This window comes from Sus scrofa, chromosome 7 (assembly GCF_000003025.6).
Source record: "Sus scrofa isolate TJ Tabasco breed Duroc chromosome 7, Sscrofa11.1, whole genome shotgun sequence".
Lineage (NCBI taxonomy): Eukaryota > Metazoa > Chordata > Mammalia > Artiodactyla > Suidae > Sus > Sus scrofa.
The window spans coordinates 99,842,690-99,870,012 of record NC_010449.5 but is presented as its reverse complement, the minus strand read 5'-3'; the positions used below and the strand labels follow the sequence as shown (position 1 = coordinate 99,870,012).

At 43.9% G+C, this 27,323-nt stretch overlaps 1 long non-coding RNA gene across 2 annotated transcripts in view; it reads left to right on the top strand.

Moving 5' to 3' along the window:
- The window catches only part of LOC106504512, a 246,233-nt gene that overhangs the window by 42,061 nt on the left and 176,849 nt on the right, over nucleotides 1-27,323 (top strand). The window lies entirely within an intron of this gene.

Genomic DNA, 27,323 nt, shown 5'->3' with positions numbered 1-27,323 from the left:
AACAGAGTCTCCCCTGGTGCCTCTGGAGGGAGCGCTGCCCTGTTGAGAGCTTGATTTTGGTCCAGAAATACTTATTTCAGACTTGAGGACTCTAGAACTATGTGAGAATAAATTTCTGTTGTTTCAAGCTATCAAGTTTGTAGTATCTGTTACAACAGCCATTGGAAACTGATACCCCCAAATATGTGGAATTGAGGGATTCCCATGTGAAGAGGCCATGCGCGGACCTGGTATCTAAGGTCCTTAAGCAGTGTGGTCCTACGGTGCCTGTTCTCCCTTCCTCCCACTATCTCCTACCTCTCCTTCTCTACTATCCTCGATACGCTGCCTCTATGAGGTGGAAAAGTGAAGAACTATCTATATGGGAGAGTGGTGGTGGTGGGAATGAGGGTGATGAGAGAATATTTCCAGGTTTATATCAGTCCCACACCCCCAGAAGTGAGTTCATTTTTTTTTCCCTGTAGCCACACATGAACATTTGGGGACAGATTTTGATTGGTCTTCTTGAGCCATGTGCCTAACCTTTGGGCCAATCACTGAGGCCAGGGATAGGGTCAGTACTGTGATTGGAAACACCATCAGAATCCCATGGTATGTGGAAAGGATGGTGCATCAAGGGAAAGGTAGGGAGGTGGAAGCAGGGTGCTAAACTCAGGATGCAAGGGATGTTGGGCAACTCAACAAAAATCCAGAGAATACATATGTGCTCTGTAAATAGAAAAGCATAGTCTTTCTCAGACTTTATGAGCTTTCCTAGAATCCCTCCATGAATTTTTGAATCCTAGCCAGGATCATAGACTTTGAATATGAAGCAATAGCAAAGATCATCTGGGCCCATATTAATTCACTAGGAAACTGAGGCCCAGAGCAGGGGATAAACTTTGCTGAGGTCACATAGCTAGTAGGCTGCAGAGCTGGGGCAGGACCTAGATCTGATTCCCAGTGCACTTTTGGCTTCTCTGTCTCTGCTAGCAGTTAGCACACTACCTGTACCTTCAGTACCTGCTATCCTTAATCTAGGCTGGTTCTCCTGGGGTCTTTGTCTCTCTCCCCATCTCTCCATCTCCCCACCTAGAAAGGTAGATGTGGGAAGGATGCACAGGACCAGACATTTCAGCCTCAACCATGCTACTCCTATCACATGACTTTTGGACCCAGTTTCTTTACCTATAGATTGAGGATAAGAATTCTTGCCAGAAAGCATTGTTGTGAGGATAAGGTGGAAGATGTCTGCAATCACCAGTGCTGTGAACATAATAATGATGATGATGATGATGATGATGATAATAATCTATACATTTGTTGTGTTTGCAACTGCTGATGGCAATTTCACTTAGTTTCCTAAGACTTGCATCTGCAGGACTGCAGTTCATTCAAAGGCATTTTCTTAACCTCTGACCTAGTTTTAAGCTGTCTGCAACCTTGTCCTTCCTCACTCCAAGTCCTGTGTTAACTAGACTTTTCTGCACCTTACCATTTTTTTTTTGATATGGATCAAGCTCAAACCAGATCAAAATGCTATTCAGTATATTTTCCTATCATCTGCTACTCATTTCTCTCTGTCCCCGTCTAATAAAGAAGCAACATTTTCCTTTATTCTCTTCTTTTTTTACAATATCTTTGAAGACTGTTTTTCTCTGACTTTTATGTACTCAAGTTCATAAATCACGTGTCATTTTCTGCTTTGGTTTTCTGCATTTTGTCTCCCTAAGCTATCACCCATGTAATTTTTTTCTTCTGAAAAAGTTTACACTTAAAAAAGAATCATTCTTAAGGTAACACATTGCCTACAACAATTCATCGTTCATGGAAAACAATCATTAATTGGCGATGATGACAGTTAATTTAGGGTTTGGGGTTCTCAGGAATTCACTCACTTAGCACTCAGGCTTGAGTTCACATTGAAGTTTTGTTGGTCTGATTTAGGAAAGGAATATATTCTTTTCTGAGATTTTAGTTGCAAGCTGCAGAAAGTAGCTCTTTTGGAAGGGATATTGGGGAGCCCCTTGCTGTCTGGGAAGCCGGGCAGACAGGCTGTGCTGTCACCACCGCTGTGAAACACTGGACACCCCTTTTCCTGACCTCACTTCCATACACGGGCATGGGGCTGTGGGCATGACCCTCTACCAGTCTTGGAAACTGGATATTGCCACCAAGGCAGATCTCCATGGGCCCTTACTTCTCTGCATCTTCACAGAGATTCACAGGTCCTGAGATTAGGTCATACATCCTTGTTATAGCTTCCATGATAGGAGGCCAGCTCTGCTCCTCCCCCCATAACTATCAGATCTCTACAGCAGAAACCCTATTATTCAGTGGCAAGTGATGTATTATGTGTTACCACTGTGTGTCTGTGTGTTAGGTTGGGAAACAATGGATGTGTCAGTTGGTCATCTCTCAGAAGAGCCAGTTGAAACTTTCTGCTCTGTTATTGAGGGGGTGGTTCGGTGGAAACATTATCACAAGTGTAGAAACCCTTCTTTCAAACTTTTTAGCTTCTGAAATTGGAGGGCTGACCTCTAAAATCTGCTAGCAGTCTTTCTTCTGTGGCAGGAAGGCAGCTGTCAGTTCACCCTCGGATGGACTATGGTTGTTCTGGAAAAATCTTAGACTCTCAGGATACACAAATGCAAAGCAAATAAATACCTCATTGCTCTATGGATGAAGGATAACCAAACAGTTTCACTGAACCAGGGCCTGAGGTCCAGCTGTGCAGGGCGTGAGGGCCTCTTGCCACTCCCATGTATGCTTTGTGGGGTGGAGCTTAGCAGTTGCTGCATGAGGCATGGCAAAACTGGAAAGGAAGAAGGGGATCAAGACTCAACCCTCTTTGCTTTGAGATCTTGACACATGTTGGAGTGGACTGGGGCAGGCATGATCACCGAGGTAGCAAGAAAGGCAAATGAGAAAAGATTTTTAAAAACCTTATGATAATAATTCACTGTGTCATTATCTATTGATGCATAACAAATTGCATCCAAAACTTAGTGACTGAAGACAGCAAATATTTCTTATTTTAGTTTCTGTGGATGAAGAATTTGGGAGTAGCTTGGCTGGGCGGTTTTGGCTTATGGTCTCTCATGAGGCTGTGGTCGAGGTGGCAAGTGGGGTGTGTCATTTGAAGGCTTGAGTGGGGAGGGAGGAGCTGAGTGAGATGGTTAACTCAGGGCTATTGATAGGAAGTCTTTGTTCCTTGCTGGCTCTTGGTTGGGATGTTTCAGTTCCTGGCCACGTGCGCCTCTCCTGGTGTATCTTCACAACAGGGTTGCTGATTTCTCTCAGAGTAAGTGACCTGAGAGAGAAAACAAGGAAGGAGTCCCAATGCCTTTTATGATGCCAGTTTCAGAATCACCCTGCTCACTGGTGATTGGCTTAATTACCTGTACAGCTTGTTCCTCCCTGCAATAATTTAGTCATAGCTGCATACTTTAGAATCTTTTGAGGTTTCATGAGTATATCTGATATTCATTGGAGTCTCTGGCTGAGCCTCAGTGGGGCTCATATGTAAGACAGGGATTTTAGAATGATGATCTTTTAATGAGTGGTGAATGTGTGCTTCACACCACATATCCTAATATATTATAGCTAATGTTTGTATAAGGCATTACTATTTCTAAGTATTTTCTTGAACTGATCTTGGGCCTGAGAGCTCTGTGATCTATTACTTTGCTCCTTACACTGGGAGCTGATCCTCGCTGTGTTTCCCAGTCTCCCCCAGGTGTCAGTGGGGAGAATGAGAAATCTAAACTTCCACTCCCACCTGTCAGTAATGAGGTAGCACTCCTTTTCCCCCAGAGGAGCAGCATCACAGGTCTCCAAAAACAGAGGATTTAAATAATATTTAAATAAGATGTTAAGAGTCTCTTAACATTAAAAAAATGATGCTGGAGCAATTATATATCCCTAAGCCAAAAAAGTGAAGTTCGTCATGTTTCATGCCTTCTAAAATTAATTCAAAATGGATCCTATATTTAAATATAAATTTACAAAACTTTAAAATCATGACATAAGAGAAAATCTTTAGGACTTAGGGCTTGGTCAGGGATTCTTAGATGTGACACCAAAAGCATAGTAAAAGAAATAGTCAATAAGTTAGACTTCATGAACATAAAAAATACCATTTCTGCAAAAGACCTTGTTAAGAAGATGAGAAGAACAGGCTACATGTCTCCGTCAGAGTCCCTCCTCTCTTTGTCTCCCACCTCTCTTTTTGAAGTAAACACAAGTCTGCCTTCCCTCTGAAATCTTCCATGACTGCCCCACGGTCTCTGAGGACCACTCCTTGCTCTATAACTAAGAACCCTTCTTTGTTCAGCAGTGAGCATATGCCGTGTTGCACCATTCATGCATCAACCCAAAGAACCTCCCTACAATTAAATTGTCATTTGCTGGAAAGCCATGTGTGCGTTACGTTCTTCTTTGTACTACTCATGTTTCACCCAGTTCCTTGATTAAGGGGAAGGTTTTAAATGATCCTGATAATGTTCATTCAGTGTCCAGATTTTTTAAAATTAAGGAAACATGTAACTCCATTATCGGGCCAGATGAAACTGGTTACGGGATACCCCTAGAAAAGACCTCTCTTCAACTCATGTTTTCTTTAAAAATGTCAGACAATATTTTTAAGACAGGAGCTAATGTTCTGTATTATCTTGTTAAGTGTTCACCATTAATTCATAGTCTGTTTTCTCAACTGGAAAAATATGTAATTTATTAATTTTATTTAATAATGCCAATAAAATTCAATTATTAGCTGTCTAAAAATGGACTAATCTCTGTAAATAAACTGACAAGGCAAAACAAACAAACAAAAACAGGCATATAGACTAGGAGAAACTCTTTTCTCTCTTTCTTTCTTTCTTTCTTTCTTTCTGTCTCTCTCTCTCTCTCTCTTTCACTCTCTTTTGTTCTTTCTTTCTTTTGTCTTTTAGGGCTGTACCTGTGGCATATGGAAGTTCCCAGACTAGGGGTTAAATCAGAACTAGAGTTGCTGACCTACACCGCAGCCACAGCAATGCCAGATCGAGCCTTGCCTTCGACCTACACTACAGCTCACGGCAATGCTGGATCCTTAACCCACTGAGTGAAGCCAGGGCTCAAACCTGAATCCTCAAGGATTGTAGTCAGATTCATTACCTCTGAGCCAACAGGAACTCCTAGGAGAAACTATTTTCAAACTACATATCTGACAAAGGACTAGTCCTTAGAATTAAAAAAAAAACCTCTCAAAACTCAACCATAAAAAAGCCAACAATTTAATTAGAAAATGGGTGAAAGACACAAAGATCGCACTGAAATTTATATATAGATGGAAAATAAGTACATGAAAAGACATTCAATAGCACTATCTGCAAGGAACTTTAAATCAAAACCACAATGAAAACTACTGCACATGTGATCAAAATAGCTAAAATACAATTTAGTTGACAATATCAAATGCTAGTGAGCATGCAGAGAAATGACTTTGATAAGGTGATTTCCAGGCGGAATGTGGAAAATTTTTTAGTTTCTTTTGACTGCCTATGATTAGATATGGAAAGAGAGAGATGAGCTAAAGAAAGAATTATTTGGTTTGCAAGAAGAATTAGAGTATAGAGAAGCCAGCACTTAATGGGCTGGAAAACAAAGCTACATCTTAATTCCAGTACCTCAAGCCAGTAAATTGTTTTCAAAGTATTGGCCTCAGGGTAAATATCCAGTCAAGAGTGTGGCTATAGGACCCTTAGATAAGACTTCTGAAGTTTATAGTGGCTTTATTGGACTTGCTCAGCTAGTGTTTTAATTTTCCAAAAGTAGGGAGAGCCCTATCTAAAAAGGAATTGTGAATGTGACTCTATGGGATGAAGCAAACCAGAATCGGATAAACTGGAAACCTACAATATCTTTGTGAGAGTTATATTGTCAAAGCACTGCCAGGTAGGACCAGGAGGCTGTAAGTCAGTTCAAAATACCATACATTAATAATAACTAATTAACTGTAACTACTTACATTAACAGAGATAATGACTTTTGAGCTTATCTTATGAATGCAAGATAGGTTTAGTGTTAGACAACTGAATAAGGTAATTCACCATATTAACAGATTCAAGGTCATACAACTTTTTTTTTTTTTTTTTTTTAACCAGAGGAACTTTTGGCAAAATTAAAAATTCAATCATGGTAAAAACTATCAGAAAATTGAAAATAGAAGGAATCTTCTTTAACCTAATAAAGGAAACAATAATATATTTTTAAAAAACCTAAAAGCACATAATTAATGTTGAAAGCACTCTGTATAAGATCAGGAGCTAGAGACAGAGGTTGGCTCTCATCAGTTCCATGCAACAGCGTATTAGAGGTCTTAATAATTGTAGTAAGATAATATATGAATTTGAAAGAAACAAACTTATTTTCAGATGATACAGTTGTCTGTAAAAAATACCAAACAATTTACAGGTAAAATTTTAAAATTAGTGAGAGCATTGAACAAAGTTACTGGATACAAAATCAATGTTTAAGCCAACTTAATTCCTATATACCCCTGACAACCCAGTAGTTTCTTTTGTAGCGTCCCTGTTTATAACAGAAAAAAACTGGAGACAACCAAATAGTTATGCATGGTGAAATGGATCCAAAAGTTAGGGTATGCTATGCATCAATAAAAACTAACTAGCTACATAAATGAATATAGATAATTCTTTAAACACTCCCCAAACTTGTGTCTCAGAATAATAATAATTATTTCATTTACATAAAATTCAAAACCAAGCAAACCAAAAAAGGATATAGTTTAGTGAGATATATATCTGATAAAGTGGTAAGTAAAAATCAAGGACTGATTTTACTTGTAATAAGTGAGGGGATGATGTCAGAAAGGAACACTCGGAGGGACTTCAAAGATACGGAGGCTGGCCACAGCGATATCTTCTCAGATCCACCTCCTAGAGTAATGAAAATACACACAAAAATAAACAAACGACACCTAAATTTGAAAGGTTTTGCACAGCAAAAGAAACCATAAACAAAGCCAAAAGACAACCCACAGAATGGGAGAATATATTTGCAAATGAAGCAACTGAAAGTAATTAATCTCTAAAATACACAAACATCTCCTGCAGGTCAATATCAAAAAAACAAACAACCCAATTAAAAAAAAAAACAAAATAGTCAGAAGATCTAAATAGACATTTCTCCAAAGAAGACATACAAATAGCCAAAAAACACATAAAAAGTTGCTCAATATCACTAATTATTAGAGAAATACAAATCAAAACTACTATAAGGTACCACCTTATACCAGCCAGAAAGGCCATCGTCAAAAATTCTACAAACAATAAATGCTGGAGGGGGTGTGGAGAAAAGAGGACACTTTTACACTGTTGGTGGGAATGTCAATTGGTACAACCACTATGAAAAACAGGATGGAGGTTCCTCAAGAACTAAGAATAGAATTACCATATGATCTAGCAATCCCACTCCTGGTCATCTAACCGGAGAAAACCATAATTCAAAAATGTACATGCACCCCAATGTGCACTGCAGCACTACGTATAATAGCCAAGACATGGAAGCAGCAAAAATAAAATGTCCATCAACAGAGGAAAGGATAAAGAAGATAAGGTACATGGAGTTCCCATCGTGGCTCAGCGGTTAAGGAATCTGACTAGCATCCATGAGGACATAGGTTCAATCCCTGACTTGCTCAGTGGGTTAAGGATCCTGCACTGCCGTGGCTGTGGTGTAGGCCGGCAGCTGCAGCTTTGCTTAGACCCCTAGCCTGCGAAACTCCATGTGCTGTGGGTGGGGCCCTAAAAAGACCAAAAAAAAAAAAAAAAAAAAGATGTGGCACATATATACAATGGAATATTACTCAGCCATAAAAAGAATGAAATAATGCCATTTGCAGCAACATGACTGGATCTAGAAACTATCATACTAAGTGAAGTTAGTTAGTGAAAGAAAAACATCATGTGATATGTTATATATGGAATCTTAAAAAAAAAAGGATACAAATAAACTTATTTACAGAACAGAAACAGACTCACAGACTTTGAAAAACTTATTGTTCTCAAAGGGGACAGGTTGCGGGGGTGGGAAGGGTGGACTGGGGGTTTAGCTTTAAGATTAGCACACTGAGATATATGATGATTGGCCAACGGAGGCCTGCTGTATAGCACAGAGAACTCTACCCAGTATTCTGTGATAATCTATGTGGGAAAAGAGTCTGAAAGAGAATGGATATATGTATGTATGATTGAATCACTTTGTTGTACAGCAGAAATTATCACAACCTTGTAAATTAACTATACTTTAATAAAACTTAAAAAAAAAGAAAGATACAGGAGTTCTGTGGTGCAGTGAAACGAATCTGACTAATATCCATGAGGATGCAGGTTCGATCCCTGGCCTCACTCAATAGGTTGGTGATCCGGCATTGCCGTGAGCTGTGGTGCAGGTTGCAGACGTGGTTTGGATCTGGTGTGGCTGCGGCTGTGGTGTTGGCTGGCAGCTGCAGCTCTGATTTGACCCCTTGCCTGGGAACTTCCATATGCTTTGGGTGCTGCCCCCGCCCCCCAAAAAAGATATGGAGGCTGTTGTGTTTCTTAAGCTGGGTCTTGGGTTTCCAGAGGTTCATTTATTATTTTCAAATGGAACATGTGCATCCTTTTTACTCTTTTCTCTATCATACATCATGCAGTAGAGAAAATTTTAAGAACTATTTAGTTTATGGGACACTCCCCTTATGAAACCTTCCCCAGAGCAACTTCCCCAGTGGAACAGGTGGGTACCCTTGTCATCTGTGTCCCCTTGAATTTACCTCTGTTAACATGTGTGACAATTTTTCTATCGTGGTGTGCTTGTGGGGGTTGCCACCTTAGTGGTGAGTTCCTTGAGGACAAAGATTATTATTTTCATTTGTCTTAGTTTCTCCTGCACTTAGCAGGAGATCTAGTTCATAGCATGGGCTAATTGAGATTTGTTTTTGAAGTATGAGAGTTGTAAACAATACCCATCGCATGTAGACACATACACACAATGTTTTCCCTTTCAAATTTGTCCTATGTTAAAATATGGTGGTTTTCCAAAACTTGTTTTCATCCTAACCTTTTCCTTTTCTTTCAAGTTCAGAGCTGTAGAAGCTTTGAGGTGTGTGTGTGTGGTGTGTGTGTGTGTGTGCGAGTGTGCGTGCCTGTGTCCGGGGAGAGGATATTGGAGATGACAGGGAGTGAGAAGAGGTAGGGAAGAGAAGGAGAAGGTGTAGGTATTCGAATAATCCCCTCTTTTGAGAATAAGGGCCAGACTGAGCAAAGCTGGGGTGTGGGTGGTGGTAAACAGACTCCAAGCATCCCCCCTTGGTCTTTTGGCCCTTTCCTCCTCCCTCCCCACTCTGCATCAGACTCACCCTCATCATCACACCAGCAAGCAATTCTACAATCCTTTTCAACACAAAGTCCCTTTAAAAGAGACAGTAAGGGGAGTTCCCATGTGGCCCAGTGAATTATGAACTCAACTAGTATCCATGAGGATGCAGGTTCGATCCCTGGCCTCAATCAGTGGGTTAAAGATCTGGCATTGCCGTGAGCTGTGGTGTAGGTCATAGATGCGGCTCAGATCTGGCGTTGTTGTGGGTGTGGTGTAGGCTGGCAGCTGCAGCTCCAATTCAACCCCTAGCCTGGGAATGTCCATATGCTGTGGGTGTGGCCCTAAAAACAGAGAGAGAGAGAGAGAGAGACAATAAGTGTTTCTGGCGGGGCTTAAAGCTCTCTGGAAGGACTTTCTCAGGAGAACCCTGTCCTCTCTCCTCCATGGTATGGATGCTGTAGGGCAAGGCCTCACAGCCTCAGCAGACAGATCATACACAGGAAGGAAAAGGGCCCACCTGTCCAGAGGAGTAACAGCTTCTTAGCGCCGTGAGTGGGAGCCTTATAGGAAGGTAGGCAGAGCATAAATGTAGATAACCTTAGGAGAAATCTTTCCATTTTCTACATCTTGCATCTGTCTGTTTTAGTCTCTAAAACTGCACTTTGGAGGTGCATTTTTAGGGTTCTCCCAGGGTTCTCCCCTATAGAAAAGCAAACGGTCATGAGTACCATTAGTCTCAACTAACATCCAAAAGGAGATTTATAGGTTGGCCTTTTTATTTATTTTTTTAATTTTTTTTTTTTTTTTTTTTTTTTTTTTGTCTTTTTGCTATTTCTTGGGCCACTCCCACGGCACATGGAGGTTCCCAGGCTAGGGGTTGAATCGGAGCTGTAGCCACCGGCCTACGCCAGAGCCACAGCAACGCGGGATCCGAGCCGTGTCCGCAACCCACACCACAGCTCATGGCAACGCAGCCGGATCTTTAACCCACTGAGCAAGGGCAGGGACTGAACCCGCAACCTCATGGTTCCTAGTCAGGTTCGTCAACCACTGCACCACGACGGGAACTCCTAGGTTGGCCTAGGAGTTTTATTTCACTCTAAAAGAGTGAAATAAAAGTTAAGAGGTGAAGTGGGAGCAGGTGCAAAGTGGGGGAATGAGGAGGAAAGGGCCAGAAGACAAAGGGGGGACCCTAAGAGTCTGTTTAACACCACCCACACCCCAACTTTGCTTTGAGGATGATGTGATAGCTCCATCCAAGGCCAGGCTCTAGGACGGGATCTTTAGATGCTTTATCTTGAGTCATTAGCACAACCTCCAAGACAGGTGGAATCATTACCATTTTATAGATGAGAAAACTGAAGGTCTAGGGAGTTCCTGTCGTGGCTCAGTGGTTAACGAATCAGACTAGGAACCATGAGGTTGCGGGTTCGATCCCTGGCCTTGCTCAGTGGGTTAAGGATCTAGCATTGCCGTGAGCTGTGGTGTAGGTCGCAGACTTGGCTCAGATCTGGCGTTGCTGTGGCTGTGGCATAGGCCGGTGGCTACAGCTCTGATTAGACCCCTACCTGGGAACCTCTATATGCCATGGGTGCAGCACCAGAAAAAAAAGCCAAAAAAAAAAAAAAAAAAAGAAAAGAAAAGAAAAAGAAAACTGAGGATCCAGAAGGTTAAGTACTTGCCAGGAGTCCCACACTTGAGTGGTCTCCAGGCTTTTGTGACCGCACACCCTATCAGTAAGTATGTTTTTGAACCTGCATGCACCTCCATTTCTGTCTATTTATTTATCCATAAAGCATAAATTAGTCCCACTTACAAGACTAATTAGTTAATATCTCAAGGCACAGAATATGCCCAGGGCAAAGTTTACTGTGAATAATAGTGGATGTAAATCCACATTTCAAATAGTCTTCTTGATAATTTTTCATACCTTTTTTTTTTCTTTTAGCCAATTGCTTGTCAGATGTGATTAGAGCAACATTATTTTTACCTCATAATATGGTTGACAAAGAGCTTGTACCCAGACTGGGAGAAGTTTCAGCTCTGTCATTTTTCATGTCAACTTGCAGTTTAAACTACAGTTTCTAATCATGCTTTTTGTGAGAGTAATTCAGTTAAACTTGGTTAATCTGACCTGTAAATTCGGAGAACGAGGCAAAGGTAAACTGAACAGGACAACCCCGAGGGGGCCCAATGGTTGCCGCTGCTGACCTTCCTCCCTCTTAGAATGCCCCCAACCCCGACCCTGGCCCCGAATCATGGTGGCCCAGACTCGTGGACCAAGGCAGGGTGAAGCCATGGAAACGTCATTACACATTAGCAAAGCTGAATTTCTTCTTTTCTGTTTAGAAATTTATAAATGTGTAAATCATTCTAAATCTTCCAGCGTTCCAGTGCTTTCTTCTCTTCCCTCTCCTTTGAACCCCACGGCAAAAGCTGGCTAAGCGGGGAGCTAAGACTCAAACGTGGCACTCGCTTGCTGGCTCTCACAAACCTGTGCTTCTTCCTTGGGAGACCACCTTGGTGTCATTTTTGCTTTTCATTTGATTTGGGGGGCAAAACTCTTTGGATCCAGGAGTCGAGGTTGATGTGAAGTATTGTCTTTCTTTGCTCTCTCATATTTTGTTTCCTGCCCAAACAAATATGATGGCCTTGAACTTGTGAGAAAAGCCCTCTGGTGGGATGGAGAATGCAAAGTGTTTACAACCTTTATCTACGATGTATCTGTGTCTTGCTTGACTTTATCCCAAACTATTTCCCTGATTCTGAAGGGCTCAATAAATGTTTGTTGAATAAATGAAGGGAGGAAGGAAGAAATGAATGAGCATTTGGGGTATGCTTGAGATGACTGGAGGGAAGAGGCATGTTGAGAAATGATGGGATGGCAGGACTTGCACACAGAATTGGGAGCCTCAGAAGTCCTCGGGCCCCTGCCTTTGAGAATTAAATGACATCTAACCTTGGTCAGCATTTGGAAGGACACTTTTTGTTCAAAAAAGAAAAACGTTACAGTACACTGTGATAAGACCATTTCCTTTCTCACAGCGTCTCCTTTAATGTCAGGTCTGAAATATGAAGTCATTAGGGGATATTAAAACAGTGCTGACAAACTAATTAACAAAAGACATTACGCCGGATGGGCTCAATTTATCCTTTTTAATGGTTCTTATAAATGGGTGCCGCCAATTAAAATTAATAAAGATTTACCAGCGATTGCCCGGTGTACATTGCTAAGGAGCGCTCCTGAAGGTCGGCTTAAAGTCAGCTTTGTCAGAGCTGCAAGTTCGGCTCTGGAGCGGCAGGTCCCGTGGAGCCCCCTGATTTTTTTGTTTCCCCCTGACTGTTTCTGCTCTGGCTCCTTTCTCTGGCCTTTCTACTTTCTGCTCCAAGCCATTAGTCCCTCTCGCTCTATCCCCACTCAGCTGTAGTCTCTCCAGGGCTGATGGAGACGCCCTGAATGAAAAACATAAAGGGGAGAATAATCCTCTATGCCTGGTCTTACACTGGCGGGCCCGATGTTTCACAACTTGCATTGCGGCATTTCTGCTGTCACTTCTGGAAGGCATCTTCTGGGTTTACTTAGCAGAGCTTGTCTTGAAATCCACTCAGCCCCGCTTCCCCTGAAAGCTTGTTGGTGTCTTCAGGTTCCTGGGAGCCCAGGTGTCTGAGTGCACGGATGCCATAGGTGTGGGACAAGAAACAAGACCAAGAGAACTGACCCCAGACTCGAGTTTGCTTTCCCTGGGTACAGGTCTGGAAAGAGCGGGGATGGTTGCTATTCAGACAACCCTATGGCCATTCTTCTTTTTTTCCTTTTATCAAGTGCAGTTTCCTTTTATTATGCATTGGATAGCCCTTGATTGATCTCTCTGAAAGCAAGGGATATTTGTGACCTCTAGGGGGACTGTGCCTCCGTTCTGAAGCCCTGCCCCCTCTTTCTGACCACTTCTTCAGCCCCAGGCTAAGCAGCTGCTCTGCTGGAACTATTTGACTCTCAGATCCAAGCCTCTTTTATCCTGCAAGTGGGCTGGCCTTGCTCCACTCAGCATCATCCCTCCTCAGGGATGGCCCCCTTTACAACCCGGCCTTCAAGGATTGGGGCCAGATGAGCTCCTAAAGGAGACCTTCCTGGGTGGGGAGGATGGGAGATGGGTTTGCCCCCTGGTCCCTGGGGCTGCATATAGTTGGGAGCAGCAAGGGTTTGAGGATGAGATCGGATAGAAGGGCAGTACACAGAAGAGGCAGGATCCTGGAGACCCTAGCACCTTGCACAGCTGCCCGCACTCTGTTCAGGTTCTCAGAGGAACCTGTCTTGGAGGCTGAGAGACAGTAAGGGAATCCCTTAGGGCATAAGCTGGCAGATGGGGGTCACAGGAACCTGAAGTGGGGTTCTCTGAGCTGCCGGGATGTGATGTGAAGAGTGCAGAACAGTCCTCTCCCTGTGGGCTGGTCTCCATCCCCCTGGGCTTGAAGTTCCCAGGCTGAGAGTCAGTGGGGGTTGTATGTCAGATGCTAATCTCAGCTCCAGAATGCCCCCGGCTCTCCTGCTGCTCTCCAGGAACGCAGGTAAATTTATCAGATGGACCATGTGGTACCTGGTGTCCTGGGGATCAGGACAGGTGTGTCAACAGGGTACACGTGAGGTAGGAAGGAACATGAGATTCCCACGCTCAAGAGAGCAAAGGAACTAAAACCCGACTTTCTGCTTCGCAGTTTACCCAGTACCTGCTTTTTCCTTATGTGTCCTTGATGTAGGATTCTGTGTGTGGCTCCTCCAAGATTAAGGTCAAGGACAACTGGGCAGGTACTTGGATACAGCTTCTTGAGTAAGATCTAATTTCCTGATTACAGTCTCCAGCAGGGAGACTGTATCACACTCCTATCACCAGTGATACTGTTGGACTTTCCCTTACCCAGTGGGTTACCTGAGAGAAGGCCACATTTAGGATCATCCAAGGGCAAGTGCAATGGGAGGGAAACTACCTTAGAGTCAGCCGGACTAGGGATCTGCCACATTTGGCTGTGTGCGGTTGAAGATAGCCATGTAAATGCACAGAATGTAATTCTATGCAATGCATGCTGGTCCCTTCTTGCAGCTTTTCCCTGGGTCCCTGCCACCCCTATCTTTCGACAATAAGAGGGTAATCTTGCCCCAATATCTGGGGCTGGGTGGTTGGAGGGAAGTGATATTCTTGTCAGGTCAATTGCATTCATGTTAAAAGAACCCAAGGAAGACCCAGACCCTTCAGTCTCTCCAAAATGGAAAGAACCAGGAAGACTTGGACTTAGCTTAAAACATCAGAGCAATAATAGTACAATGGGATCTATCTAGTCTGGGTCATTTGAGACATAAAAGCCAGAGCTGGACAGGCTTTTTAAAGCAAAGATTGAACCCAAGGATGTGGAAAGACAACCTCATTGAGAGGGTGAGGCGGGTCCTTTCTCACCTCACTGGATGGAGTGGGTCCTGCTACCTTCTCTGTTCCCACTGCCCCACTTTCCACCAACCCCCAATTCCACATGGAAGAGAGGAAAAAGGGCAGAGGCGCCCCACAGCAGAGCCCCTCTCAAGGCTGTATAGAAAACATCTGCGGGCAATAAATTCATGGGGAAATGTGACCTCCAGAGAGCTGGGCTCCCTGGGAGGCATCAGCCGCACTCTTAATCGTGCATTTTATTGTTTCTAACATGGCGCAGCAAGTCACTTGTGTGACAGTACATTAGAGGCAACAGAGCAAGTTAGAATAAATAGACTCTGTCCCCTCACAGGGCCTCCTCTACAGAAACCAGGACATAAGTGCCTTCTAAAGGCCAGAGGGGTAAAGAGTTCATGAAACGGACTTGAGGGTTTCAAGAGTTCCCAGGATGCCTTCAGCCCAACCCAGCTTAAACAGTAAGATGTACAGGCCCAGGAGTTGAAAATTCAAATGCTTCCAATTACAATCTAGTAACACACGTAAGGGACCAGCTTAAGATTAGCTGTGACTCCTCCTGCCCTACTCCCGAGCCATGTCAAAGGCGATTTCAGGCTTTAATGTGAGAGTGCCCTCTTCTGGAGGAGGCAGTGGGGAGTAGTTGAAAGCCCACTGGACTTAGCACCCAAAGGTGCCCTTGAGATCTGTTGCTCCTCAACTGTTGCCGGGGTGAAACCTTGGATAAGTGACTTGACTGCTGTGCATTCTGATTGCCTCAGCCATCTGTCAGTTGGGAATCATAACCTCCAAGCACCCACAAGAGGCGATACCCTGCTGCAGGACTCAGATAGGACTAGGTACCTAAGTCCTGAAGGTGGTGTGTAGGTAAGTGTGAGAGGTAATTGGTTCCCCCTTAAGGATTTCAGATCAGGTAGGAAAAGGAAGTGGGGAGAGGCAGTTGTGTCCTTATCTGCAGAAATTAGCCAGCATGTATTATACTTTAGGAGTTAACAGTCTTGTGGGTTAGACACTTGTATCCTCCTTTTAATAAATGGGAAGTCAAAGTTCAGTAAAGTGGGAATTCCATGTGGTCATATAGCCAGGGAGTACCAGCCCTTAGACTTAAACACATGTTTTCTAACGCCATAGCTCACCCTTTCTATCAGACCAAGTTGGCTTGGACTGGTGTCTCGGAATCATCTGGCCAGCATTCCAGAGCTCAGTGGTTCTTCCCAAGAACCATGCCAAGGAGACGACAGTGACAAACAAGGTTAGGGCCCCAGTTTCCTCTTATCCATCCACAGCCTTGTGGACCTATGTGGGAGAACCTGTCATTCACTTCGTCTGTCCGTCCATCCATCCATTCATCAGTCCATATGTCTGTCCCTCCTTGTAGGAGACCTCAGGTTGATAGAAAAATAAAATTTAGAGTCAGAAGGAGTGGGTTTCAGTCCCTAAGGCAGAATTTCTTTCACCTGCATCAGAAACTTCTGTTAAATGTGTGGATTCCAAGCCCTACTGAATGAAATTCTCTGGGGCTACAGCCCACTAAGCTGTATTTTTAGCAAGCTCCCTGAATGACACATAGATTTGAGAATTTCTGCTCTACAGCATTATCTTAACTTCCAGTATATTCCAAGCTGCTCAAAAAATAGGAAATCAAACATTACTCTGGTTTAGGGTGTCGGGGGCTACCTTATGGGCTGTGTCCTAGAGGTCAGGTGATCTCTGACTCCCTGTGAAGTGGGGCTCTCTGCTGTGCCCTCTTCTTTCATCTCTTTTGTCCCCAGTCACATCTTTTCCACTCAGCAAAGGAACAACTCTCCCTGATTTAAGGCACTCAGAATTGCTCCTGTCCTGGGTTCCTCTTCTTTCCCTCCTTACACTGAAAGCTGACACATTTCTGGAATCCTAGAGCAGGAAGGAGCCTTGGAGACACAAACCTGACTCTTCTGACAGCAGAGTCTCTTCTGGCTCTTCCTGCCACATAAAGCTTTCTTCCATACAGCGGGAGTTTAATAAGTGCTTGAATAATGAGTCAGTCACTGAATGTTTCTCCTAAGCTATTCTTGGCCCAAAAGATTTGCCTAGGACAACCTCCTCATGGACACTGGAAAACCAGACATTGCTAATGAGCATTATAATAATTCTTATTGGTTATAACAGTAACTACTGCTATCAGCATTTATTGAGCACCTATGTGCCAGGCGCTACATTAGGTACTTTACATACATTTTCCCCAAAATAATCTGGGACAATCTGTGTTACTCTTTTCATTGGTCAAATGAAGAAATTGAGGCTCAGAAAGTGAGCTGATTTGTTCAAGGTCATAGCTCGGAAGTGGCAGAGCCAGGATTTAAAGCCATATCTGTTAGTCTCAGAAGCTCATATTCTTTGCAATATTCCCTCTTTATGGCTTAATAAATGTTAATCTGGCAGATCTCCCAGGAATTGTGTGAACAGCTTGGCTGTCCCTCACACTGAGGCTGCCTGGTCTTAGAAAGTCCACATGGGACCATCGGAAACAGTGACAAGGACCGTGACCAAAGAGGAACAGCTAAGAGTACAGCTGCCATCATTTCACTGTGACTGTGTGGCTCTCATATCAAAAGGGGGCTAGGCTGGAGTCCATAGACCATTGGAGTTACTCGAAAATATGCATACACTGGAAAGAAGTGAAATGTTCTATTTATCTAGCACCTGATAGGTAATAGGACACGTCCATGTACATGCTCTAATCATCCTCATAAGAGATTGGAGGAGGGCATTAGAATTGTTTTTTTCCATCGTTTGGATGAGGATGCTGCTGCAGCTCAGATATAAGTAAATTTTCCAAGGTAATGCAGTTAGTGGCTGAGCCAGGATGCAAACCTCATTCTCCTGACATCAACTCCACCACTATATCTATTAGAGCAGTGTTTCTCAAAAATTTAAAGTGTAAATGGATCACCTGGACATCTTGTTAAAATGCATGTTCTGATCCAGTAGATTTGGAGTGGGGCCTGGGATTTTCCATTTTTAATGATCTTTCAGAAGATGCCCATGCTGCTGGGAATGGGGTCTCCATGGCCTCAGGATATATCCCTTCCACAGTCCCATGCCTCAGAAGAACCAGATGTGTGCATCTGTATGAGGGAGGGATTATGTGGTCTTCTCGGCAGCTGATGAAGGGCTCAGATGCACCAGGACTCCAGTTTCTGGGTGATAGGTAAGCATTTGCACCATCCTGTTCTCCACTACCCTACCAGCAAAAATACGTATGTGAAATTGCAAATTCTGAAGCGCGCTGTGTGTGTCCATTGATTATCATTTTTAGTGAGCAGCATCAACATTAATGTGGCCAATGGCTGTAGGATCCTGCTCCTGGCATGTGAGTCATCCACAGTGAGGATGGGTCTCTAGGGGATGGCTGATTCTTGGAAACTGTTGTTACTGTTTAGGACCCATTATGACTTGTTCCTTCCCCCTGCAAAAGAGCAAAGCGAGACCTGTTACTTAGTGTTGCTGGTTACCCAAGATGACAAAGTAAACTTATGGAAGACAGAGCCTATTGAAGACAGGGTACAGGTAATGTTCAAAGACTTACTATCTGGTGGTCCCAGGAATTGGCAAATTAGAAGGATACCAGAGGTAAACAACGGTACAGCCGTACTGGAGTGCACCAGCTAAATAGCTGCCCTGCCTTTGGGTTCTGAGTCTTACAAAGTTCTATGAAAATTCCTGAGACTTAACAACAACACCCAAATATTAAAGTTTAATAATGTTTTAATTAATTGTTTATAAATCATACATATGTCAATGCCTAATTGGAAATCAACTCTTAAATAGTTAGATATAAGTTTTGAGTAGGCTATGAGAGTATTTGAATATGTTTGATAAGCAATGGGATGGTGTCTCCAGAGGTGAGAGTACCTAGGATTTACAGAGACCCTAAAATCCCCATGGAGGAGGGAGGGATGAATGGAGCTAATGATTAGGTCAGATCTCTCCTTTCAAATCCTATATGGCTTCTTATGTTTTCCCCATTTTCCAAAGAGAGGTGAGACTGCTCTATCAGTGGGGTTGCAGGATGGGCACTGGCCTGTGTAGCAAGAGGTCTGCATTCCTTCCGCAGATCAATTGTTTACTCATCCATGATGCATGTATTTACTGAGCCAGGCTAGGCTAGACTCTTCAGATATTACTGAGTAGAGATCAGTGGCTAGGCAAATCACTCAACCCCTCTGAGTCTCAGCTTTTCTATCTATAAGATGAGAGGTTGAACTACATGTTGTTTCAGGGTCTTTCTAGCTGACATTGCCCAGAACTCAAAAACATCTCAGAGCTGTGGTGGAAACCATTGCATGGTTTTCTTGTATCCTTGGGCACATGAGAGCCTCACTTAAAAAATTTTTTTTTATTATAGTTGATTTACAATGTTCTGTCAATTTCTACTGTATAGCAAAGTGACCTAGTTATGCATATATGTGCATCCTTTTTCTCACATTATCCTCCATCATGTTCCATCACAAGTGATTATAGTTTCCTATGCTATGCAGCTGGATCTCATTGCTTATCCAGTCCAAATGCAGTAGTTTGCATCTACCAACCCCAAACTCACAGTCCATCCCACTCCCTCCTCATCCCCCTTGGCAACCACAAGTCTGTTCTCCAAGTTCATGAATTTGTTTCTGTTCTGTAGATTGGTTCATTTGTGCCATATATTAGATTCCAGATATAAGTGCTATCGCATGTCTTTCTCTTTCTGATTTACTCCGCTTAGTATGAGAGTCTCTAGTTCCATCCATGTTGCTGCAAATGGCATTATTTTGTTCTTTTTTATGGCTGAGTCATATTCCATTGTGCATATGTACCACATCTTCATAATCCATTCATCTGCTGATGGACCTTTAGGTTGTTTCCATGTCTTGGCTATTGTGAGAGAGCATCACTCTTTATACAGCCAGCTGGACTCTTTAGGAGCTGCAGACCTTAGAACCTGTGTTGAGGATTTTCATCTGAGGCTGGTGGGTTGGTAGGAAGTGAAAAACCTAGGTCTCGGGGCATTTCTCATGCTGAAAGGTGCCTGGTAGTTGAAATTGAGATATACTATAAGTATAAAATGTGCACTGAATTTCAAAGACATAGAATTGAAAAAATGTAAGTTATCTCATGAATAATTTTTGTATGATTACAAGTTGAAATGCTAACATGTGGATAAATTAAGTAAAATACATTATTAAAATTAATTTCACCTCTTTCACAAGCCTTGGGAGATTCTGAATTCCCAAATTACAAATACTTGCTTTAGCTCCGTCCCCTCTCTCCCCTTTCCTTTCCTCTTCTCTTTCCCCTTCTTTCTGGCTTTCTCTCTTTTTCTGTCTTTTCCCTACCTCGTTAGAATTGTTGTTTGTAAATTTGTTTCTAGATTCTCTGATGCAGTGAGGGGAAACTGAGGCAAAGAAAACATAGTCTTAACTTTTCCAGGATCCTTCATACAATAAAAGGAAGAAACAAGAAGACTTTTAGATTTAAAGTATCACTTTCCTAGGGGGCATTTCAGACTTTGTGATACATTTAATATGTTTGAAGCTACCAGAAAAGGCATCCAGAAAGATGGGCTCCGGTTTTGTGTTTCTAGAAACTAATCTGAAAAATGTGAAGGGAGGCCGTGTGGGAGTGAATACTCCATGTTAGGACTGAGACCCAGAAGGTAGAGTCCAGTTCACTGAGAAGGAGGAGTAGAGAGAGAGGACACAGTCCCCAACACTTGGGCAGTATGGATATGGCTGAATGGCCACTTGGGAGAATGTTAGAGAGGACAGACAACTTTCTGAAGAAGGGATAAACTAAATGATCTTGAAGGTCTCTTCCAACCCGGAGAACCTATGACTTGTAAGCATCCTGGAGAACAAGAATACACTTCTTAAGCTGAATGCAGTATATTTGCAACTTTATGTGCCAAACAATATAGCTTTAAAATGTAGTAAAAAGATTGACAGGGAGTTCCCGTCGTGGCACAGCGGTTAACGAATCCGACTAGGAACCATGAGGTTGGGGGTTCGGTCCCTGCCCTTGCTCAGTGGGTTAACGATCTGGCGTTGCCGTGAGCTGTGGTGTAGGTTGCAGACGCGGCTCGGATCCCGCGTTGCTGTGGCTCTGGTGTGGGCCGGTGGCTACAGCTCCGATTGGACCCCTAGCCTGGGAACCTCCATATGCCACGGGAGTGGCCCAAGAAATAGCAACAACAACAACAACAACAAAAGACAAAAAAAAAAAAAAAAAAAAAAAAAGATTGACAGAGACAGCAGCATCAGTAAGAAAGTTTACTACATCTTTCCTTCTATAAAAGTAAATATGAAAAAAGCCATAATTGAGAAAATCTTGATAAATTTCTAAAGACAGAAATAAGACAGAATGTCCACAATGTAATAAACAAAAATAAATAATATAAGAAAAAAAAGTAGTGAACACCTTATTGTGTGTCTGATCTGGTCACAACGACTCCTTTTCTCACCCAAAACTATGTCTCTTAGCTTTGGGCTTCCAACAACCATCAACAATTTATTACAATTTAACCCCACCTCACAGGCCTTGATTGATTGATTTGTGATCGGACACCTGAGCCAGATGTGCCAGAATTCCTGGGAATTAGGAATTGAGGCAAAGAGAGAGGAGTATCATCTCTCAGATGGCTGGACCTGTAATAAACATATTTAAGAACCATCCGTGATCATGATCTGTGATGTGAATTTAAGACAGAAGAAATAGGTTGGCAAAAAAGAATGTAATAGATGCAGAGGAGGGAGTAGAGATTAGTCCTGTTGACTTCCCAGTCTGTGATTTATGTCTGTTAAAGAGTTTCACCTCCACTCTTGCTCTTGAAGTACACAAAGCCTTCTATCCTTATAAACAATTCTCATCTTTTACTTAATCAACTGGAGGCTTTTCCTGGCAATAAGAGACTTCTAGCTCAAACAAAAAGAACAAAATCTCAAACCACTTGAAAAACTTCGAACTCTTGTCTACATAACTCTTAGGTCAATCATAAAGTCAAAATAGAAGTTTTAGAACATTTATAAAACTATTACAATGAAAAATGTACAAACTTCAGGTGAGGAATATAGCTAAAGCTGAACTAAGAAGAAAATTCTTTGTCCTAAAAACTTAGATTGTGGGGCTGTAAAGCCAAATGCCCTGTTGAAAATCCCTTTTCTACCACACTGTAGCTGCATGATCTTGTGCAGATTAATCATCTTGTGCCTCAATTTCCATGCCTGAAAGTGGATATAATAATACTACTTATCAGAGTTCCCGTCATGGTTCATCGGAAATGAGTCTGGCTAGGAACCATGAGTTTGTGGGTTGAGTCCCTGGCCTTGTTCAGTGGGGTAAGGATCTGGTGCTGCCGTGAGTTGTGGTGTAGGTCGAAGAGCTGACTCGGATCTGGTGTTGCTGTGGCTGTGGCGTAGGCTGACAGCTGTAGCTCTGATTTGACCCCTAGCCTGGGAAACTCCATATGCTGCAGGTGCAGCCCTAAAAAGCAACAAACAAACAAACAAACAAACAAAAAAAACCCCAAAACTACTTATCTTTTAGGGTCCTGTGAGAATTAATTAATACAAGTCATATACTTGAAACAGTGTCCAGCATATAATATTATTAATTCTAGCCACTGATTACAATAATAATAATAATATGTAATGAAGCATGAATACTAAAGCCATCTTTTAGAGATGGGCAGAATTGGGGCTCCTCAAGGGCATTTTAGGGTGCTTAGGTCACCCTGTAGAGCAAAGGCAGTACAACCTGGCCAGCTTGTCCTCTCTTCACATACAGAGATGTCCCTGGCCTGGGCCAAGGGCAGGGAAAAAACTGGGCTGCCACTGAGCACCTCAGTGAGAGTGTAGGAAAGGAAGAGGTGAAGCCACCTTGATGTGGAGACTCACTCTCCACTTGACTGAGGGATTCACAAGGTGGGAGAAGGATTTCTGAGGCTCCCAGTGGTTGGTGATGTTACAAGTCACAGAAAGGGACCACAGGGCCTGAAGATACTTTCTTGCTCCACTTACGGCTGATACCCCAGATTCCATGATCTGAGGCAGATCATTCTTTGCTGACTCCTGGGTTAACCAGGCTCCTCACCTAGAAGTGCCAGTTACCTTCTTATCTTTGCAGAAGGAAGATGGAGTGACTGTCCATGCTATGCATTCCGAAGGGCAGCCATGTGGTCTGGTGGGGTGGGGGGCCCTAGTGAGGAGTGAGGTCCCAGGCAGTGGGCATCTCCTCATGGAGAGAATCTGTTATCTGGTAAAAAAACAGGATGCAAGAAAGAGCACCTTAATCCTGCCCGAGCTTCTTGAAGTTCTGCCTGGGTTCCTGTGTTTTAATCCATCAACCTAGCATCGGAGGGGATGTGGCCCTGCTCTGTGGAGCTTCTTCCTCCGTCCAGGGCCAGACGTGCTATGTTCTGCTAAGTGTTTGAATCTAGGTGCGCTCAGCACAGGGCTGTCATATGCTTCTGGGTCTCATGGTAGCGGTCTGTTTGCCTGCCACCCTATATACTTGGTGCCGTATTTTGGTTCTAACAACTACGAATCAGTAATATGTTAATAGTAGGCACATTGTGTTTTGTTTTGGTTTGGTTTGGTTTGGTTTGGTTTTTTTTTTTTTTTTTTTTTGCACATTGTTATCTACTGATCATCTACTGAGTGCCAGGCACTGGGAATACAGCGGTGAGCAAGGCAAAGGCCCTGCCTTCACAGAGTTCACATTTGAGGCAGACAAAAAGGAGAATAAGCGTAGCTGGTGTCTCAGATATTAATCAGTCAGTGCTCTAAAAAATAGAAAGCAGGGTGGAAGGCATAGGAAGTGATAGGAAAGAAGGGGCATGTCTAGGCAGAATGACACATTTGAGCAGAGATCTGAGTGCTCTCAAGAGCTATGCAAAGATCTGGGAAGAGTCTTTGATCTGAGGGAACAGCCAATGTCAAGTCCCCTGGGCAGGAACTAACTTTGCACAATAGTAAGAAAAGTGAGCCCAAAACATGAGGAAGAGGGGCAGGAGGTGGGGTCTGACCCTCATGGAACAGTTGCCGCAGAACTTGACTTTCAATAAAGTGGGGAATGGGATATACCTCCTTGACTTAATTATTTGGTTAAGCCCAGGGATCAGTTTAACCAGATGGCTTCATGGGATGAACGGTGGACTGAGAATCAAGAGATTGAGAGTTAGTCTGGCTCAGCTCAGCTACTTGTTCACTGTGAGACCTTAGACAAGTCCCTTAACCTCTCTGTGCCTTAAACCCTCACCTGTAGAATTAGAGAAGTAGGGTCCCCTTCAGCTCCAGGTCCTTGGAGTTTGCAATCAGGCATATTTTCCAGATGCGGGCAACTAAGCCGTTATTTGGGAAAGAAGGAGAAGGGAAATGAGAAAGAGGCAGAGTCCCCTCCAGACCAAATCCCTTGCCTCTAGAGACACCCAGCAAAGTGGGAGTGTGTGAGAAGAGCTGCCGGTGCACGAAAGGAGAGATGGCACAGAAAAGAGATAAGGGCACGTTCTATTCCTGATCACGGTGCCACACAGCAGTGCCAACAAGTCGTTTGGAAAATGAATGGGGTCTGAAATTCCAGTCATCATGAGAGCATCCAGAAAGAAATGGAGGAAACAATAAAAGAGCTGACCAGGAGAAACAAACATGCCCATGGAGGATATTTTTGCCAAGTGATGAAAAAGTAGAGAGAAGTAAATATGAAGATGGACAAGGCTCCTGAGAGTGAGAGGGAAGCCACGAGTCAGGCCCAGCCAGTGAGCAGAGCCAACAGACAGGGTGGGTGGTAAGGCCTCCCTTGGGAAACCTGTCTGGAAGGTCTGGGTCAGGGTCCCTTGAGGACAGGATCCTAATTCTCCTCTTTTCTCACGAGGCTGAAAATCCATTTTCTGCTGTGGTGGGGTTACAAAAACTTTCCACTGAGGGTACGGCATAGGTAAGAGCCATTCTTTAGAATAAAAAACCCACGAGTCTGAATCTTAGCTCATCAAGATGTGTTACCTTGGGCAAGTCACTTAAACGCCTCTATTGAAAAAAAAAAAAAAAGATAATGTTACCTGTATCTATATCACCAGGTTGGTGCCGTGGGTGTGTTAAGGTTGAATAGGGAGTCTCCACCCGGGTCTGAACCAATTCCTGAATAAAGGGTCCTCATAGGAAGGACCCAAACCACCTTTATTCCTGATAAAGGTCAGGTTGCAATGTAGCTTGTATCTACAGACCAGCGGGTTTCCTGACGCTGAGTTCTGGAACTGACAGATTTATCTAATCCCCAGCATCTCTGGACCTGGACAGTCCCAGCCAAACTCAAAGGATTGGAAAGCAAAGGAACTTGCCCCCTCCACGCCGTCCCCCAGCACCCCTGCCCCCAAGGAGGCCAGTGGGAAAAGGCTCTTTGGCGCATGTCCAGTTCTTCTTCCAACCCGCCAATCAGATGAGACGCTCCTTGAAGGAGTGAGGGGGTGGGGAGAGCCTGAGTGTCTCAGTGGGTGGAGCTCACTCCCCAGAGAAGGAAACCTCAGAGGGAGGGGGTAATCTGAACAGATAAAGCTAGGAAATCTATGTGACATGCTCAGCCGAGGAACCGGTATCTTATAAGTGCTCAGTAAACAGCTGCTTTAAGGATATCTTCAGCCTGGCTTGGTTTACTTGTTATTTCATGCAGAAACTTATTGAGCACGTGCTATGAGAGCACGTTGTGCAGCTATTAGGGAAGATGCAATACAGCGCCGGAGCCCAAGCTCTTCTCTGTTCCTGCTGTTCTCCTGCTATAACTACTGTGTCCGACTCCTAGCTCACAGATAGTAATTGGATACTACATGCCAGGAACTCATGTCAGCTCCTTAAATGCATTATCTCTGTTTAATCCTCAAATTTCGGCTCTGAAGTGGTATTATAACTACTTTGCATTTGTGGAATCTGAGACAAACAGTCCAAGAGCCTTACTTATGGACACACAGAGGGAAAGCCCCCCATGGTTAAATAGCAAGATACACTGATGCAGGATGCCAGCTTTGTCTCTCAGCAACCCCCCCCCCGCCCCGCCCCCCACTGCGACCCTGCTGTGGCCCATCACACAGGCAACTAGAGCTGAGAGGTCTGAAGGGCTGGCGTGGGAATGACATGGCCTTGCCATCAGCATGAGATAAATGTGGTGAGGTGGCAAATATGTATTTCCTCGGGACATTTTCCAAACCATTTGGATGTGACTTCACTTCCCCATCGAGGGTCATCAACTCAGAAGAAATAGAATTGCCCAGGGGAGGGAATGAAAGCAAAGCAGGTGTAAATTCAAGGGTCAAAGGACCAGCTTCAAACCCAGCTCTTCCTTACGGCTGCTTGCGCTGACCCTTTGGAACTCACGAGAACTGGTGGGTTGGGATTGCATCCTTGCTTGGTGTCCCTTTAATGTGAACCTTGTCTCCTTTCTCCAGGGCAGGGTCCCTCTCTTTCCTCCGGTGTTTCCCTTCAGCCGGCCACTACCACTGCTGTGTTTAGGAGAGACCTTCTGGCCAGGGCAGTCTGTTGTGAAAGTGAGGGCAGCAGAACCCCACCCCCCCGCCCCCCACCCCCTACCCCATCCCCAGCACAGCCCTCTCCGCTGTCCCCAGCCTGCTCTTCTCGCTGGCTGGGGAGTTCTCAGTCCCAGAGCAGAAATTAGTCCCAAAGTAGTGCTCCCATTGCCTGCGAAAGAATTATTTTCAGTGTGTGGGGTTTAATGGGCCACCCTCCCCACCTGATTTTTAATAATGCTGCTAATGAGCCAGAGCGAGGAACTAACATAATTCACAAGACGCGGTTATTAGAATAGCAGGACCCACGTGAGAAGACGCTCACCCTTTTGCGATGGGGACCCTAGGCTGAGAAAAGGTGCAAACCAAAAGGGGCACCCAGGCAAGGGACTAACATTTAACTCTTTGTTGTGTGTCTTAGATTGGGGTTCCTGAGGAGCAAGCAAGAGACAAGGACTTGGGAACAAATGGTTTAGTTGGCAGGTGATCTCTGGAAGCATGGGGTGGGGTGGGGGTGAAGTGGAGAGAGGAGGAAAGGAAGCCAGGTTACCCCAGGTTACCGCTGCAGGAAACTGGAGGTTAGTCCTACTGGGGAACTCTGGAACCTGTGCAGGTAGAGCGCAAGCCTCAGATTTCTCCCTCTGAGGAGTGAGGTAGCCAGGGTGTTTAAACACCAGCTCCAGCCTGTGGTTGGTTGAGGGTGTGTGGTGCCTCAGGCTTGCCTGGTCAGGAGGGTAGAGAGCCCTTTCACTGCCAGGAAAGTCCTCCTAAAGAGACAGGGCTGCTGGCAGGTGGAGGGGAGGCCAGCCGGCTCAGAAATGGTGTATGGCCCAAGATATGGTTGGATCTCTGATGGTGTCTGTGCACTGTGGGGGCTGGTACCCAGCAGATGTCATGGACACTTAATCCTTTTGGTAACCTGATTAATGCAGGTGATATTGTCTACAGACAGAGGTGGGGGAGCTGAGCATCAGAAAATTCCAGTGTTTCTCAACCACAGTGTTGTTTTTTACAGATCGGGTGTT